The sequence below is a fragment of the Corvus kubaryi genome, unplaced genomic scaffold (assembly GCF_017639235.1).
Source record: "Corvus kubaryi isolate FWS band 111438036 unplaced genomic scaffold, C.kubaryi_AGA036_p1.0 66, whole genome shotgun sequence".
Classification (NCBI taxonomy): Eukaryota; Metazoa; Chordata; class Aves; order Passeriformes; family Corvidae; genus Corvus; species Corvus kubaryi.
Window position 1 is genome coordinate 1046854 of NW_024582054.1, and position 18028 is coordinate 1064881.

Consider the following 18028-nt stretch of genomic DNA (forward strand, 5'->3'; position numbering starts at 1 on the left):
ACAGCCTACAATGCTGTTAACAATTTTAAAAAGCTCCAGCATGTTCTGTATTCCACTGAAGCAGATGAATAATTAATGACACACAGTTAAGGTGCAAGCTTTCCCTTACTCATTCAGCAGATGAATCCCTTAGCAGTGCAGTTTTATAGGTGGCAGTAAGGCTATTTTCAGCACCATGAACACTTCTTTGTAATTCTAAAAAAGTAACAGCCATTCTAATTGCAATATATCTCATAAAATTCTGTATTCATTAACTCATCAGTTTTCTTTTCAGATCAGTTTATCACTACAGAGGAACTTTTCAAGATAACTGAACTACCACAATTAAAGACAATTAGCCCTCTGTCAAATTTATTTCCAGATGACAGGTCATGGAGTAACTAGGACAACACAATGAGGATAGACTGTTCCATAACATAAGCCTTTGCTGAGAACTGATCACAGGATAAAATAAGAACAGGTAAAGGAGCATTAATGCTAATATCCAGAATACCGTACAAACAGCATCCATTATTTAAAATCCTTCTATCCACTTAACTGATTTTAACTACAAATCAGCCCCACAAATGACTTCCTTAATTTACCCCATTCAAGCACACTAAGAGATTATATAGTATTAAAAAACAACAGAGCAAAATTTCCCAAAACAAAAAGGCAATCCTTTCATGTTATTTGTGCGGACGTACATAATTCCCTTAGAGACAGCCCAAATGGAAGCCAATCTCTGCTTGCCAGCCTTTACAGATGCTTAAATTCAGATCTAAGGTTGAGAAAGTAGCACAGACAATTTTGGCTGAATGGAGGTACTGTAAGCTCCAGGACAAAGCAAGTGAGCACAGAAGATTATTTCTGTTCCATAGAAAGGAATGCATGTCCTGTTGCCTCCACTATGGAATAGTATCAACTTTTTACTATTAGGAACTCTGTAAGCATGTTAGGAGCTCTATCTGCCTGCCTGCAGCTCATTTGAAAAACTAGAAAATTAGCTGGAAACTACCTAAGATGGTTTCCATTTCTGTATTTTCTACTTTTGACCTGAACTTAATGAACAAAGAAAATTTTAAAAGGCCAGCATAAAGAGAAAATCAGAGCAGGAAATGTTCAAAGATCCTAATTTCACCACATTCATGGTAAAGTCCACTGTCTTAGAAAGGCTAAGAACATATTCAAATCATTAATTCTAGGGATAGAAATTATTTAAGTGCATTTATTCAAACATCCAAACTAGAAAGCTATCCTACACTTAAAACTGAGTATTTTCTAAATACATCTATTAAAACCTGGTGTTTGGAAAATCATCATTCTCCACATCAATGAGAAAACTGAATTTAAGACCTCAACTTAAATTTCCAACTGTACTGGTTGTGAAGAAAATCTTTTTTAAAATTCAACACAGAAGTAATGTCATTTTAGGTTTTCCTTTCTCAAGCGCTTGGGTGCCAAAAATACTCATCACCACTTGCAGACTCCAGGTGTGAAAAGCTCCCAACTGTTTTGTGTGCTACTGCCAAAGAGTCTATATTTCCTTCTGGCAAATTCTGCAGTTGTTATTACAAAGGTGGTGATATTTTCTCAGTTTGAAGACAGAGTTAAAAATACAACATTTAGTTTCAAATCTTATTTTAAAAAGACATATATTTCAAGCTACTACACTATTTTCAGTTTGCAAGAGAATTCAGTACCAAAATATGACAAAAACCCAAGTAAAGCAAAGTTTGACAAAGGAGTGTATTATCTTTTACTAAACCAACTAACACATGTAGCAAAACCACACAAGTTTTAGGCACACAAAACCCTCTTCAAGTCCAAAATAGAATTTACAACTTGAAAATTAAATTGGACTTAAAAGCATTTGCAATGAAGTAAAGTTCAATGTTTCTTAATCAGACTAAACTGAGATAAAGGGTACCCTATACCTTGCCATAGAGAAAGGACAGCATCTGTATATGCATGACAGGGAGAGATTATATGGTTGTGGCGCCTATCAGAAACACAGAATGTAATTTATTACCTATAGAAAACCAGAAAATTTTGGTTAGGGAGAATTAGAATGAGTCATAAATCAAAGACCCTAATTAATCCATGACATTTTTGCCATGGTATTTTTCACATGCATGAGTTAATTTCCTAATTTGATCTGTCACACTATAGTACAAAGACTTATGTCAGAAAAAGAGAAAGAATGGAAGTCAGCTGCAGGGAAAGGCTGGACAACTGTGTTGCTTTCAACTCAAACCAGTTGTTGAACTTCAAACTCAGGTGCAGAGCCTTTAATACTAATGCGGAAACCTAACCCTTGGGAGAAGTTAAATTCATGCCAAATAACACTGTATTATTCTCAATTTTTTCCACAACTCAGAGAGAGTTCCAAATCAAAAAGAGGATTGTGAAGCCCTACTAACTACTCAAAAATTAGTTTTAAAACCCTAAAAGTGTCACTTGTTTAAAAAAAAAAATGGCTGTATTTCTGTGTCTTAGATTCACTGTTGTGAATACCACTGTTGTGGTATTGACAACAAACCTAAATGGATCTAGAAGCATGGATTTTTGCTATAAAAATTTGTTTTACTTGTCAAGTCTTCATCAAAGAAGCATGAAAATGGAAAGTCAGATCTGCAATTACCTTAATTATACAAGGTTTTACAATAATAATTTTTCAAGATCCTCGGAAAATTTTCATTGTAGGAAACTTGTAGTGAAGTGTGGTTTTCAACAAAGACAGCTTGAAGTCAAACAATTAAGATATTTCAAACAGTGGCACAGTGCTGTAATATCAAACTACTTATAGTCTGGATTTATCAGCAAAATTTAAATCTTTGCTTCCAGTTTTTTGAAATGTCGCAATAGTCACTTATCCTCTTACCCAGAATATTAACAGCTCATCATCAATGTCACTAACTTTATATACCAGGAATAGCATAAATTGATCTTTTAAGATGCTCCAAACTATTGACCTCTCCACTAGTACTATCTATTATTTCATAAATCCATTTTCTCAGTAAAGAAAAACATAAATGTCCAACACATGCATACAACACACAACTACAGGAGACAGGAAAGCAAGCAATATACTGCTCTGAAGAACTTTTCCAAAGCCTATGAAACTTTTTGCAGCAGATATGCAGCAATTTACAGAGGAGAAGAGCTGCTGCTATGGACTGTGCAAGAATGATGCAAGGGCATATATACAGCGAAATGCTTAACCCAAAGAAGTAAAGTTCAGGCAAACTCTAATTACAAGTGGGAATAACACTTAACTTCTTTTAAAGTACAAGAAAATTGGCAGAGAAACTTTGAAGAGACATTCAGCTAGATGGCATGTGAATAGCAAAATGTTGTCTGCACTGACAGCATTCAAGTGATCAACAGGGCTGCCAGCAGCACAGAAGCAGCCCAGCTGGCAGCCACACGACTGCATGCACAGCATTGTGCTCAGGCTGCAGCACCAGCAATGAAGCCACCTGGACCTCATGAACAAAACCTGAAAATTCTCTTGATATATCAGTTAAAGCACATCACAAAAACATGGTGAGCGAGGCCTAACAGCTTGCTGAGGAGAACAGGAAAAAGAACAGAGGAAAAGATCTTTTTTCAGTCTGTAATGTCTCATCTCTTAGCATCCTCATTTTCAGGGCACGTAACTAAATCTGCTGCAGCATTGTGATAAAGAGAGGGCACTGGCTGTGCATACATAGGTAATTCCATCTCCTTAAATACAGTAGCTCTTCTTTTTGCTAATGTGTAAAATGAGGACAGCAACTACTACACCAAGCAGGATGACTCCTAGCTGACAGGAAGATGGAACATGAGCGAGTCCACATAGGGCAGGACATCTACCAAACTCTGACAGGCCTCCTCAATGAGGGGAATGTACACCCATCCTGCCACACAGCACAGCAATCCCTGAGAGAGTTAAGGAGGAAAGACACACCATCAACATTACAGTTTATGCAGGAAATACCTCAGCTGTTCAAGGAGGGTTGTACTTTCCAGCAGCAGATCAAGAGCACTAAAAAAGTCAGGCACAAAGAGAAGATGAAAAACCACAGAGACATTCATGCTAAGACCAAATCAGCAGTGATGTCAACACTCCTAGCACCTGTGGGTAGGATACAGCCACATAAGTGGGTCCTTATGAACTGCCAAATGACAGGAGAGGTGGGAAATGGCTTGGTGCCTGGCTCTGGTGAAGGAAGGTGGCACTAAGGCAGGTGAATAAACATACGATACACTGCCAGCAGGGCAGTTACTACGAGTTACTACTTTATGTTCAGTTTGGCACAGCAGTAGAGAGAGGCTCTGTACAGTGCCAGGAAGTCTCTCTTGTTCACAGAATATTCCACAATGATCACATGGGCTCAGGCAACATCAAATCTACAAGTACAATACAAAGCAACAAAGGAGATGGGTATCTCATCTAAGACTGCCTAACCAGTTTGTCCCTAAAAAATACTGGTGCTGGAAACTACAAAGGTACAGGAGCTCCAGTCAACAATGTGGCTTAGTCAGAGTATGCTCTGGTTTTATAGCTGCAGCTCAAGATGGCTTCAAGCAACAGCGACTGAAATTTGAGCTCCTAATCCAAGATCCTTCAAGGGTAGAAATGGAAGACAGGTATTAGAGAACCAAAAGGGAACTTTGGCAAAGGCATTTGAAGTTGGGACAAATCCAGAAATATCAACTTAATTTGCAGCAGGAAAAAATTAGGTTAGGCAGTAGAAAAGCAGATAGCATGGACAGCTAATCAGAAGAGGAGACAGGCTGCATTAGACCAAAGATCCACCTAGTCCAATCTTCTGTTCCTGACTATTGCCAGCAGCTGGTACCTAAGGAAAAATGCAAGGGCACAGAAAGCATATGATCACACATGCCAGAATATTTTCTGGGGATATAGCAAGCAGGGACACAAAACAAAGCCAAAGACGGCATTTAAGATTTTTTGTCTCCAAGTTCATCAGAACTTTTCTGAACCATGAAAACTTTACCACCCGTAACACTCTACTGTAAGCAAACTGTAACCTAATTCCATGCTGTGGGAAGCACATCTTTGTTTCCATTTCTCTTCTGCTAGTTACATTTGAGGTTCATTAACCCCTGTACAGGAAGGCGGTGTACAGTTGCTCCCTGTTCACCTTTCAGTCCTACACAGGGAATAGACCACTACCATGTGCCCTCTCATTTAGCTCTTCAACTATTTGATCTTTGCTGATTTTGATCACCACATGTGTGCTTTTTCCAGTTCTACAACATCCCCTCTGAGATGTGGAGGCTAGCATTGTTAGCAAGCACTAATCTGCTATTTTCACAGAACCTGCAAGACCACATTCAAAAGAAGTAAGTTCTGTAAATTTTTTAATTATTTATCCTATGTGAACTGCTTTATGATAATTTTCATTCATTATTACCTCAGAGTAGCAAGGTCTTTCTCCAGTTCTTCCATCTTCATATTTGCTAATTGTAATACCCTTGTATCACCAGACTGTGTAATTTCAGTATTTGCATCTTGTCTAGATCATCTGTAAATATACAGTACAGCACAGAGAGCTACCCTTCTTAGGCTGATGAGCTATCATTTATTAAGATCAATATTTTCACTCAGGTTCCATTAAAAAAATATTTTTGCACTAAGTGTTCACATATAGAAAACCTGACTCATGATCGTCCATCTGGATCATTAACAGCTCTGCTTTCAAATTTGGAATGGATTCCTTGGGTATGTAAACACAATGCTCCTTTAAAAGAAGGAGTCAGACTGGATGGGACCTTGAACAACCTGGCAACCATGGCAGGGGATGGATCTAGATGATCTTTAAAGTCCCAATCTAAACCATTAAAGGGACAACTGAGAGGAACTGCTGGGTGACTTCATGGTACTGTATAACCAGGAGATAAAATGGTAAATGAGGTTCTATGTATGTACATGTAAAATAATGTTTATCAGAAAAATAATCCTAACTGATCATTAAACATATGAGAAACTATTAGAAATCAAGAATAGGATCTTGTTATTATGACATACATGAAAAAAAAAAGATGGCAACTCAATGCTAAATAGCAGTCAAAAAAAAAAGTTAGGAATTCAGACAAAGCAGATGACAACATGAAGATCATGTATATATCCATGGTTCACTAATACCTTGAGTATTGTATACAATTCTAGCCCTTCCTACCTCAAAAAAAAATGTTCAGAAAATAAGAAAATAGAACAAGATAGTCAGGGATACAGACTAATTTCCACATTAAGTAATGACTTACAATTTTTTCAAGGGATGATGGGAAGTAGAGAGGGGTACTTGACAGCAGTCTACAAAACCATTAGGAGATAGAAAGGTTGGCTAGGAATCAGCTATTTATGATGTCATTTAATAAAGGAACCAAAAAAAAAAATCAAAATAGGTCAGCAGGAGCCAGACTCAGAAGAAACTAATCTGTGCAACTTCTTGCCAAAGGATACTGTGAATGCTAAAAGTTTACAATGGTTGAAGTGGGCAACAGTCAACTACATGAAAAAGAAAATTTCTGTGGGTTACTGAAAATACATTTTAAGTATATTCAGTGCAGAAAGTCCCTTACTAAAAAATGGAAAAGAACTAGAGGAAAATATAATTTATATTACCTGTGGTTTTGTACTTATCCTTAGACATCTTTCCAAAAATAACTTGTTAGTGGTTATTGAAAAAAAGGACAAGAATTCCCATAATTTTGTTGACACTAGATAAAATGTTCACAATTCTTAACATTCTTTTCACTTTTCTAAATAGTTTTGGTTGGATATTCCTCAACATAATTTCATAAGGAATCTCTGAATTTTAACTAAATTCTAATATTTTCTACCTTTCCCACAGAAAACACATTAGAGGCAAATCCTGACTACATCCAATACCATGGAGGCTTTCTTTGTTCTGGATTAAAGCATTTTTTCCCCTAATTACGTTCAGCATATATACACCTATTTTTGATATGGCACTACTTACATACAAGAAAGAATTATATAAAGATTTCTACATTGTTTGCTAGAGAAGTGATCACACACTTTTAGCGACACAGAACTTCCTTCCCCAAGGGGAAGGGCTTTTACCACATCATTAAATATTTAAAACCATACAAGACCCTACAGCATGCAGAAAAACGCAGAGCAAAAGTATGCTTTTTAATCCATTTGTTGGTCACTATCAGTTGTCAAGGCTGACAAAAGGACAATCTGTTCCTGGAAATTTTGTTGAGCTGGTAGCTGGTGATGGGAACAAAAGAAGAGATTCAAGTTTCAGGTGCATTTTCAGAAGTTTTAAGTGTTGATGCTCCAGTATTGAATTGGAAAAAGTGTTTTTAATTTGCTTCCATCCAATAGCTTTGCTTCACTCTGGCACCTAGTAAGTAAGATTTCAATAACCACTAACAATTGTTCAGTAATAATTTTAAAGCTGAAAAATCAAAAAAAGTATGTGAGAGGCTTACATCTTACTTTTAAGAGAAAAAAGCACTCATGGATAGAGCAATAGTCATGCTCTCAAAATATTAAAATAGTTCAATCAACTAGTTAGAGTTTTCTTTTTTGTTTGTGTGTGAACTAAAATTGCCATGCATATGGTGATGCATAAGAAATGAAGCAAGCTTATCAAAACATGCCAAAGATTTAAAAAAACACAATTCATGGAAATTACTTCCTGTCACCATGTTTAGCCTAAAACATACAATTCACACACATGAAGCCTAAATAAATAAACTAATCCTCTATTTTTGCCTTTAATATATCTACAGCTGCCTCCTTCAGGTTCCATTACTTACTAGTTCCGACTCTCTGCTCTAGCCTTTTGACTTCACGCTACACGGAATAGAAACCATGTCAAGAAATTCCAGCTCTTGCCTGAGAGTCATGGAGGCTGCACAGCAGAAGGGCATCCAAAGCTCACCAGAAAGGGCCTGAGGAAAAGGAATTAAATGGGAAAAGGGGAGAAGGAGGAAGGTGCGAGTATTCAAGGAGCTTTGTGCTTCTCTCACGTTTCTTGTTTCTACTTCCTCATAATTGCTGAGGTGACCATCAACGAGCTTCTGCTCTGTTCAAGATTCCCAGGTATAACTGCATCAAAGCAAAAATTAGCTCAGGGAATCAGAAACATAGTATTTTTTATAATACTGCTATGGTAACATACTTTGTTAAAAAGAATATGACAACACACTTTTTAATACATAGCTATACTTATACATTACATGTATATGTGTTTTTACTATATACACATATGTTTACATTATTTACATATCTATTCCATGTACATTACATATACATATACTTTTTATAGAAATGCAGAACTTTGTATCAATGAGGATTCATGTCTTCAACCATAACTACTTACAAAAAATGGCAGCAAATTTGGCAACGTAGCTACATAGAGATTCAAATGAATACAGCCTAACACTAAATGGGCATGATATTTTTAAAAGTGAATTACTAAAGTAATGGGAGAGAGGTATGCTTAATAATAATTTAAATCAGTGCTATCACTAATCATCTTTAAAGTATATAAAAAAATAAATGAGTGGTGTGGACAAATAGGACACAGGAATTTGTGGGTCATAGAGGAAAAAAGGAAACCAATACCTGCAATAAGCTGGAAGTTGTTTATAGACGTTAAGTGTTACTCCCTAGATTCATCTTCGGAGGCTGTTTATTGGATTCTCTTGAGGTGTTCTGTAAAAATTGTTAAGCTGCAGGTAGAATAATGTTTTAGCCTTTTATACACTGTCTGAAAGTTCACCATAATGCACAGTGATTGCTTATAGAAGTGCACTGGAAAAGGCTTATATCCCTTGCTCACGGATGGTATAGCTGCATTTGGTATAATTTTGACAGCAAACAATTTGGTCCTGATGACGAGTTTAGCATGACTGGAGATGTCAAAAAGCCAGAAGCTGTGGCTCTGGGAAAACTTAAACAGCAGAGGTTTTTCTCTGGTATAAGTAGCAAAGGCATATAGATTATCCGTGCATGTCCCAGGATACAGCGACATGGGAAGACGAGACGCTCCTGTCAGTGGCAGCCCTCTCCAAGTGCCGAAGCAGTTAAGCGCTTGCCTGCTGCCTGGGCGGCTGCCGGCAGCACGGGCACCCCAGGCCCGGGCGCTCAGCACCCTGGCCAGCTCCGGCCGGGCAGCGCCCCGGGCCCCGCCGCCACGACGCTGCGTCTTCCAGTCCATCATAAATATTAGTGAGATGCTACCAGGTCAGGCAGGTTGAGACGGATGCATTTGAATAACTTGTATCTTAATAGGAATTTTCAAGGAGATCTCTGATTTAAAGATTCCTGAAACATAGAACACTCCAGCAGATAACTGATGTTAACGTTTGGAAAGGATAAATGAAACTACTTTGGTAACTATGGGCCATCAGCTCGATACCAATTCCAGTCCAACAAGGGAACCTGACTATTAAAGAATTAAAGGAAGACACTATAACTACAGCCATTCAACTAAGTTTCCCTTCCTATCAAACTAACTTTTTACTATGGCATTACAAGTTTGGCCTATAAGGATAATAGTTATGATGGCACACTTCTGTAAGACATCTAAGTTTATATCACATAGTACAGTCTCTTTTTAAGAAACTAAAAATGCCAGAAAATAAATAGATCCTATACTAAATAATAGGTCCCAAAATGTAACTGTCAGTTGACTGAACAAGTATCTAATTACTCCCATAGGAATCCATTTCTGACTTAATACTGAAACATTTTTTACTCAGGAAAGAATTATGAAGTTTGTAGAGAGATCAGGAAGTGGTAAAGGACAAATGGCATCAACTGGTTAAACAGACAGCAATCAAACTACACATGAGTCAGCTTAGATAAAAGAAGACATTATCCATCAAGGAGCAAAGAATAAATGGAAACATCACCTACCATGATGTAGCAATCAGTTACTTCTGATATATGCATTTGCTGGAGTATTAAAGTTATGACAACTATGGATGAAGAGGCAAATAAATACTAAGAGAGACCATAATACCTCTATTTCCTCAATGGAGGATTGATGCTAGAACATTATATTCAGTTCTGGTGTTCGTATTTCATGAAAAGACCTTTTTTAAAAACAAACAAAAAAAAATACAGAAAACCAAAATATTAGAACACTGGATAGTATGTATGTGAAAATTATGAAGCTCAGTTCCTTCACATTATCTAATAAAAATTGCTTTAGTCTAGGAAATTGCAAAAGATCTTCATTCTGACACACAAATCATACAACTAAAAGGTTGAATCTTTAGATTCCTTAAACCACAAAAATATCTCCAAGATCTTTAATTTGCATTAACAAAGATACTCTACTAACAGAATACTTCATTAACTCTTTCAGTGGATTCCTTATCACTGACAATTCTTAAAAGACCAAACAATGATTTTCTACACTATATGCTCTTACTTGACTACAGCTAGCACACGTAATTCAGGGAAGTCCTAGGGAAGCTGGTTTTACACACAAAGTTAGCCTCAATAATCACAATTCCCTTGGTCTTCACACAGTTAGACTGAGATAAGTGATGAGGGTTTTGTCTTTGAAAGTCAATTATACAAGGGTATTTCATTATGAAAATACAATTATCCTAGGCACATTTAGTTTGCTGGGACTGTCTTAAGTTCACAAAAAACATTACTGGGATCAGTTGAAAATATAAAACATGGCAGAATGATGAGGCATAAAAATCAGTAAGTTTATGTATTACAAACACTGGGGTCAAGAGACTCTCAAAAATTGTAAGAATTTCCTACATATTAGAAGAGCAAAGAGTGCAAGATCAGATTGTAACTATCTTCCAAATAAATGTACAATTATCCCTAAAAACAAAAGAGTAAAGTTTCTCAGAAACCCTTACAGGCTTTCATTTTATCCCTTACTTAAATAATACAAAGCATTGCATAACAGTGTTAGATGTTTTAAGAAATACTGGCTGTACGTAAATAAAGACATTCAATTCCAAATCTCTCCAAACTAAAGTCCAGGCTACAAAAATAATCCTGATTTTATTGTTGACCTATAACCTCATATATTTGTATATTTTGAATGTTTGAACACTTGATCTATACGAATAGTTTGTCTAAAACCAGAAGTTTTACTTCAGACTGACTGAGAGCAGATTTAATTTTGTAGATATGGAAACAGTTACACATGACACCATAATAGCAAAATGTAAAAACTCTACACTGGTAACAGTATTCTCTGTAAGTTCTTGAATTTACATGAAAGAAATACAGTTCTATCAACACAAATGGTTAAGTATTTTCTTTTTTTTTTTTTAATACACCAACGGTCATTAAATTTGCTTCGAGCATATTCAGTTTTAAACTGTGGTGAGATACTTCTGCATTTTGAAATTATTATTTAAATGACTAATTTCTACTCTATAAGAGCATAATGTAAATACACAATCATATGGCAAGCAGGATTATGAGATTTCTACTGAGAAACAGGAAACATTCAATGATATGGGTGAAATATGTGTACATAGTGTACATTTTTTAGTAATACCAGAAGCTAGAACAGAAATAATACAGTTAAGAGTAGTAATAACTACATTATTATTTATTAAGACCAAGATTCAGCTTTTACATGTTTCAGAGCAAGGAATATAAGAGCACATTATAATATGTCAACACCAAATATGAGCAACATCCACTGCACAGCTACTCATATGTTAGCCACAGTCCTGATTTAGACCATAAATCAGTTCTGTTCAAACTTTTACTTCAGGAAAAAGATATACTTCAGTGAGCTATTACATGTTGATGCAGGGCTTCACAACAGAATTGAAGTATTAACTGCCAGTTCCAACAAGCCAGACAAAGTACAGCTGCTCCCTGATTAGGAGGGGAAAACTGACTGATCAAGGAAAGATACGTAGAGAAGCACTGCCACATGACTGAGGTATCCTAGGCTCAAAACTAATGAAATATATCAGACCAACAGGAAGAAATGTCCTCCTTGAAATTAGCATCCTGTCCAAATTTCCTTCAAATCAACAGAGAAGAAAGTGCACCATCACCTCAAAGCAGCTTCTCATGTAAAATGTTCCTCTTTCTCTTGTGTCCTCCCTGAACTGACAATAGGCAGGAAGACCTGCCAGCTGAGCACCCAGGCTACAGTAAAAGAAAGGATCTGGTTATGACTATCTGAGCTACACATTCAGGGTGAAGTTGCACATAACAGCATGACCTAGCAAGAGTTATAAACCTGTATCAGCCAAAAAGCAATACAAACAACTCCCTTTTTACAATCATTCTCTGCCAAGTTAACAAGTTGACTCAGTGTAGCTCAGAGATCAATGGGCACTAGAAAAGGCCCAGGCAGAGAACATCATTTTCCACTTAAAAACAGCAGCCAACTGTTAGACTGGTTTAACAATAATGTGCAATTTCATCTGCAGGAGCTAACATGTGAAAAACATTCTTATACCTATGTACATCTACAAATAAATAACAACTATCACCAGACAGTCAATAACGGAGCTTCTTTCCTTCACACATCTGCTTTACTGTGGGAGGGTCATGGTTTGCTCCCCAGCTTCAGCATCAATTTCTTAGTTCTTGACAGGTCAAGACAAGAACTGACTGGGTTAGCTAGCATGTAGCTCCCACAAGACCAAACAATACTTTCCTCATACTAATCTATCCTGTGATTCTTTCAAGATTTTCTCTAACCAGATGAACTGTTCAACAGGTTTCCTCACTGGATACGCTGTCTTGCTCAAAATTGTAAAACTGTAATTTCACCCAAAATCATCATGATTACTACAACAATCAATAGAGCTTAACAAAACAGCACTTAAACTTCACACAGAAAAAGAATAGTGATCCAATGTGAATTCCTCTCCTTCAACTCTCAGAGTACCACATGACAATTTGTTCCAGGATGACTTGACTTAGGGAATTATACTTTGATTTTATTTATAGACAACTGGAAATGGAAAATCAAAGCATCACGTATGAACAGGGCATTCAATTCAATCCAACTGGAGAAACAGCACAGTCATTCTTCATCTGATACATTTTCTATCAGTTGATAATGCCCATTCTAGATCTATTTAACTCAAGATGCTGACAAATGGAAAGATGAGAAAATAATTATTTCAAGGCAACATATAACTCAAGAATACAAATACATTCTAAAAAGTCACCAGTTTGATGCTGAAAAGTATATTCTATTTACAGATCACTGCCTCCCTTTTTTTTAATTCTTCAACACTGCAAAGCTAGAGTCATACTTCATTTTCTCAGAAGTCACACTGCTTGCCACAAGTGGAATTTGAAGCATTACTATGGCAACAAGTAAACTTGACAGCTACAAGACATATCCTGCTGACACACCATGTAACAAAGCAATCTAATTTTTACTATGTTGAACAACATTATATCAAAAAAGTGTTGCTAAAACCCCCACAAAACATTAGTATCCTGAGACAGAGCATGACAGAAGCAACAAATACTATCTACGAATTATCTGGGAAGTGACAGAGAGCAGAACGAACCCCCTTTCAGAATCAATAAGCAGGTGTTGACTGGAGACAATTCCAAATTACTGAAAAGACACAAGCTCTGAAAGGCAAGATCTCTCCTAACTGCAGATGAGTCTACTGGAACAATTTTTGTGTCATTTCAGGTGTGAGAGAAGTGTATCAAAAACATAATAGAATTATTTCTATATAAACAGACCAGGATGACACAAAACCTGACCGTTTACGTTTTTCCGCATGTGAGCTCCACACAGTAACCTATCCCTGCAACAAGTAACAAATCTCTTTGCAACACCTAGATAGAAAAATATGGCTAGGTATTAAAGAGGCTTGATATCCTTGACCAGCTCTCAAAGCAAGTTCAGCATATTTTACCCTTCCTTCATACATCAGACAGCTTTGTACTGGAAAGAAAATTACTCTCCTCACCAATGCCATCAGTGATCTGGCAAACTTCATCCATGAAAGAGGCCTTGAATTCTTCCAACTACTACTTGCCCTGAAATGCAAGGCTAAGCAACACACACACATTTCTCCAAAAGGAAGAATTAGTGGATAGAGTTCCTCATCAGTGTAATTCTCAATAATTGACTAATCTCTTCAGACAAAAAGCAACAGCATGAAATAACATTTGAGTGATGTAATTCTGTGATGACAAGTTCTCAAACACAGGACAAGAACCACAGAAAAACATGCCTGAACATAACAATGAAAATATTTTAAAATTTTTAACAAAACAGTTTTGTTAAAAACACTCAAGACTTCTTCAGTTTCTCAATTTGCCCTCCTTTCCTCACTCCTCTCCAATTAAACTTTCCCTTCTCCCCAAAAAACTTCTCAAGTTTTCAATGATTCATCTCCATTAATTGAAAAATAATTTTGAAAAACAACTGATCAAATGTTACGACTTGTACAACATCTCAAAAATGGGAAGAGAATTCTCAAGCAGATCAAGAGGTGAAGTGCCAGAAAGCCAGATTTTATTGCTTGAATTTTCCACTACTTGGGTTTCAAGACTAGTGACCTATAAGCTAATACAGAGAAAGACTATGAATTTAAACTGCTAAGAATGGCACCTCGATTTCATGAGCAGCTTAAAAAAAAAACTCCGAGTTACTAGATTCCCTCAAAAGCACACTACTAAATGTCTAGCACTGAAGCAAGGAGAGGGAAGTATTCCAACTCCAAAATTTTAATAAATAAAGTTGTAAAGAATAAGTAAAAAACTACATTATATTTTCAAAGAAGTTATTTTGAAAGAACATACAAGATATAGTTACTAAAAGCCACATTATAAAGTACTCAATATTTCTAATGAAAAGAGGGAAGTCAACTTTTATTCTGCCACTGCATGACAGAGAATACAATACGAGCATTAAAGCACTCTACTAGTGCGTGGAAAGCAGAAAAATGAAACTGCTCCATTTAGTTGTTCTCTCTTATCCAACTGAAATAGTTTTTATTTCCTCTTCTAAAAATTAACATGTTCAATTCCCACTTAAGTACCCTAGATACTATAAACAGGGAAAAAAAAAAAAAAGACAAGTAAAAGATTTGAACAAGTTTCTCTCACACCGATCATGAACAAGAAGTCGAGTTCATGACAAGCAGTTTTTAAACACATGTGACCTGTAGCTCTTGAATTCCTTAGGATACCCCTTGTATTTAGGCAATTTTGCATGTTTTAATTCTCACCCACCAATACCAATACTTTAACAATTGGCCCATCAGGCTGATTTACTAGATCCACAGCACAACATGCTGCTCTGTGAGATTACTCAAAGGAAGCTCACGTTTCTTGAGGTGAGAGTGTTTTCACGGAACAAGGGAGGAAGGACAGTGGCTGGTCCATGCACAACAACGCATCCCTGTAAAACCACAATGAATCCTGGTGTCTTGTACTGAAAAGGCAGCTGTTTCTCCTCCCCTCTAGCCTAACACAAAGGCTTTGTGTAGTGCTTCCCCAGAGAAAAAGGAAGAGACAAGGCAAGACATAGGAATACACAGAAACTGTCAATCTCCTTTGTAAAGTACCAATTCATTCCCAATAGATAAACAAGCCCTCACTGAAACAGAAAACACGGCAGTATATTAATATACCATACACTGCAACTTCACACACTGAGCAGATGCTTAACCTTCTGTACACAAATATCTAGCACTGCTAGAAACTGATCGTTTAGAAGCCAGTTTTGAACAAGGAAAAGCCCACTCATATCTCTCTTCTGTCATACTCAAAAATCTTCTTGATATAATCAGCCACATTGAGAAAAGCCTCTCTGGAATTTGTGATGTTAGAAGTACCAGAGCCTGCAGTATGCAGCAGCAGTAAAGTGACTACTCTAAACATAAGCAACGTCACAATATTCCAGTCGCCCAATTTGTTCTTCTCATTCTAACCTCATCCTTCCCAAACAGGAAGCTTAAAAAGATGCTGAGCTTCAAGTAAATAATGGTACATCAGGAATATATTAGAGACGAACAAAGTATTTGTTAGGGATAATTGGTTCCATCTTCACATTTTTTAAACTATATCTTGATGCACTGTTTTCAAAATAACTTTTGACAAATGACTACACATACTATTGCAGTATAATTTTTCTATATATCATTTCATTGACAGGCCAAACAAATGTTAACAAATATACCTCTGGTTTAACAAGTTAAGAAAGTTTTACTACTTTGTTAAACATAATTCACACTGTAAAGCAAATGAATCATCATCAAGAAAGTGTACTGGACAATATTAACACAAAATAAAAATGTTGGGTATCTTTGTACCATGAATTCATATAACTAAGACTTCAAAAGACATTACCAAAATCAAACAAGAGCAGCAAAATAAGCCCTAACCTTTTATTTTCTCAGATACAACAGCTAAAATGAACTAACATACCTACAAGCATAGCTAGCATGTGTTCAACAGAGGCATGGCATTTACTACACAGAATGCATTCTAAAAATCTACTCATTTTTTCCAGAACCACAACACGGAAACTAACCACATGCTTTGAGGCTAACAAGATACTTAAATAAATAGAGTACAATTTATTTTAATGCTCTCAACATTCCTGCAATATAGTTTACTAATTTAGAATGTTTAAGCTGAAATTAAACTGGTTCTGCACATAGTGTCTAACTAAGAATGCCACTACAACCTACTTTATAACTCATTTTCTATAGCCCTTTCCAGCGTAATTATAAATATGGTCGAAGGTTCTCAAAAGGCTGTGGTATCCTCCAGGGTCATTCCTTTGTGTCCATTCCCCCCCGCCCCCACGATCATACATCAATATTATTATTTGCACTCCCATCCCCACACACTAGCAGTTGTTTCCAACTGCTCTGGCTCACACCAGAGGTTACAAACCTCGTAGCGATCTTTGTCCTCTCATTGCATTTGCTCTAGAGTGACAACAGAAGCCTAAGGATGCTGCTGCAGCTCCAGACATCATCAGTTGACTTGGGAACAAGGTGCTGCCCCACTTCCTCTTTGTAAAGCTAAAAGTACGTACAATAACGTATTTTTAACGCCGTTCCACACGCAGCTCGTACGGTCCCCCTGACCGCCGTGGTGTGCGCACCCGCGGCCTAGCCAGGCATATCTGTATGCAAGGATCGATGCAAGTGCCGCTAATGGCTCCAGCACTTAGAGCGCCAGGCGACAGACAGCCCGCTTCCCATCCAGCCGTGCCCACACAGCAGCCGTCACACGCATGCCACAACCCAGAGCTGGAAATACAGACGCAGCTATTTTAAAACGGAGATCTTTCGCCGTCAGAACACGTAAATTTCTGTACCATTTGCCTTCTTGCAGCAAGTGGGAGGGACAAAAAAAAAAATCTCGTGCCTATCAATTTGAGTTCTCCGTGGAGGCCGGGGCAGCGGTGACTGCTGCTGGAGCCCGCCAGACCTACCGACCTTAACTCCACGGACGGGATCGCCCCGTCCTGCCCCACTGGAATAAGCCCTTCTCGGGGCAGGCAGCGGCCCCTGGAGCTTCCGCGCCCGGCAAACTCCCTCTCCCGCGGGGACAGAAACCACGACGCGGCTTCCATGCAGCAGCCGCTGGGGCCGGGCCGGCAGCCGCCAGAGCCCGCGGGCCGCACCCCGCCGAGGCGGCCGGAGCGCCCCCGGGGACGGGGCGCGGGGTAACGGCGGCGGCCGCGGCGCAGCACCACGAATCCTCACCTGGAACGGGGCCGAGGCGGCGGCTCCTCGGGGCGGCGCGGCGAGTCCCTGCGGCGCCCCCGGCCCCACAGGGGATGGTGTGCGCGGCGCGGGGCGGGGGCTACAGCGGCGCCCCCCGGCCCAGCCTCCGCCCCATGGCGTGCGCCGCGGTCTCTATGGCGACTGCAGAGCCGGGCCGGCCCGCGGGGAGGGGTAACGGCAGCGCGTAGGCGGAGGGCGCTCAGCGGGTCACGGGGCGGCTCGCAGCGCTCCCCACGGGGGTTGAACCCCTCGCCGCGGCCGCCGCCATCCCTGCGGCAGTGCCGGCCGGAGCCCGGCCGCGCTCACCCGCGCCGCCGCC

General features: G+C 38.5%; 1 protein-coding gene across 2 annotated transcripts in view; it reads right to left on the minus strand.

Moving 5' to 3' along the window:
• TTBK2 (tau tubulin kinase 2) overlaps positions 1–18028 on the minus strand; it is an 85317-nt gene extending 67289 nt beyond the window's left edge. For both annotated transcript variants that reach the window (XM_042048115.1, XM_042048114.1), the window contains exon 1: positions 17689–18028. The gene's annotated coding sequence lies outside the window, so the exon portion shown is untranslated. The remainder of the gene's footprint in view (positions 1–17688) is intronic.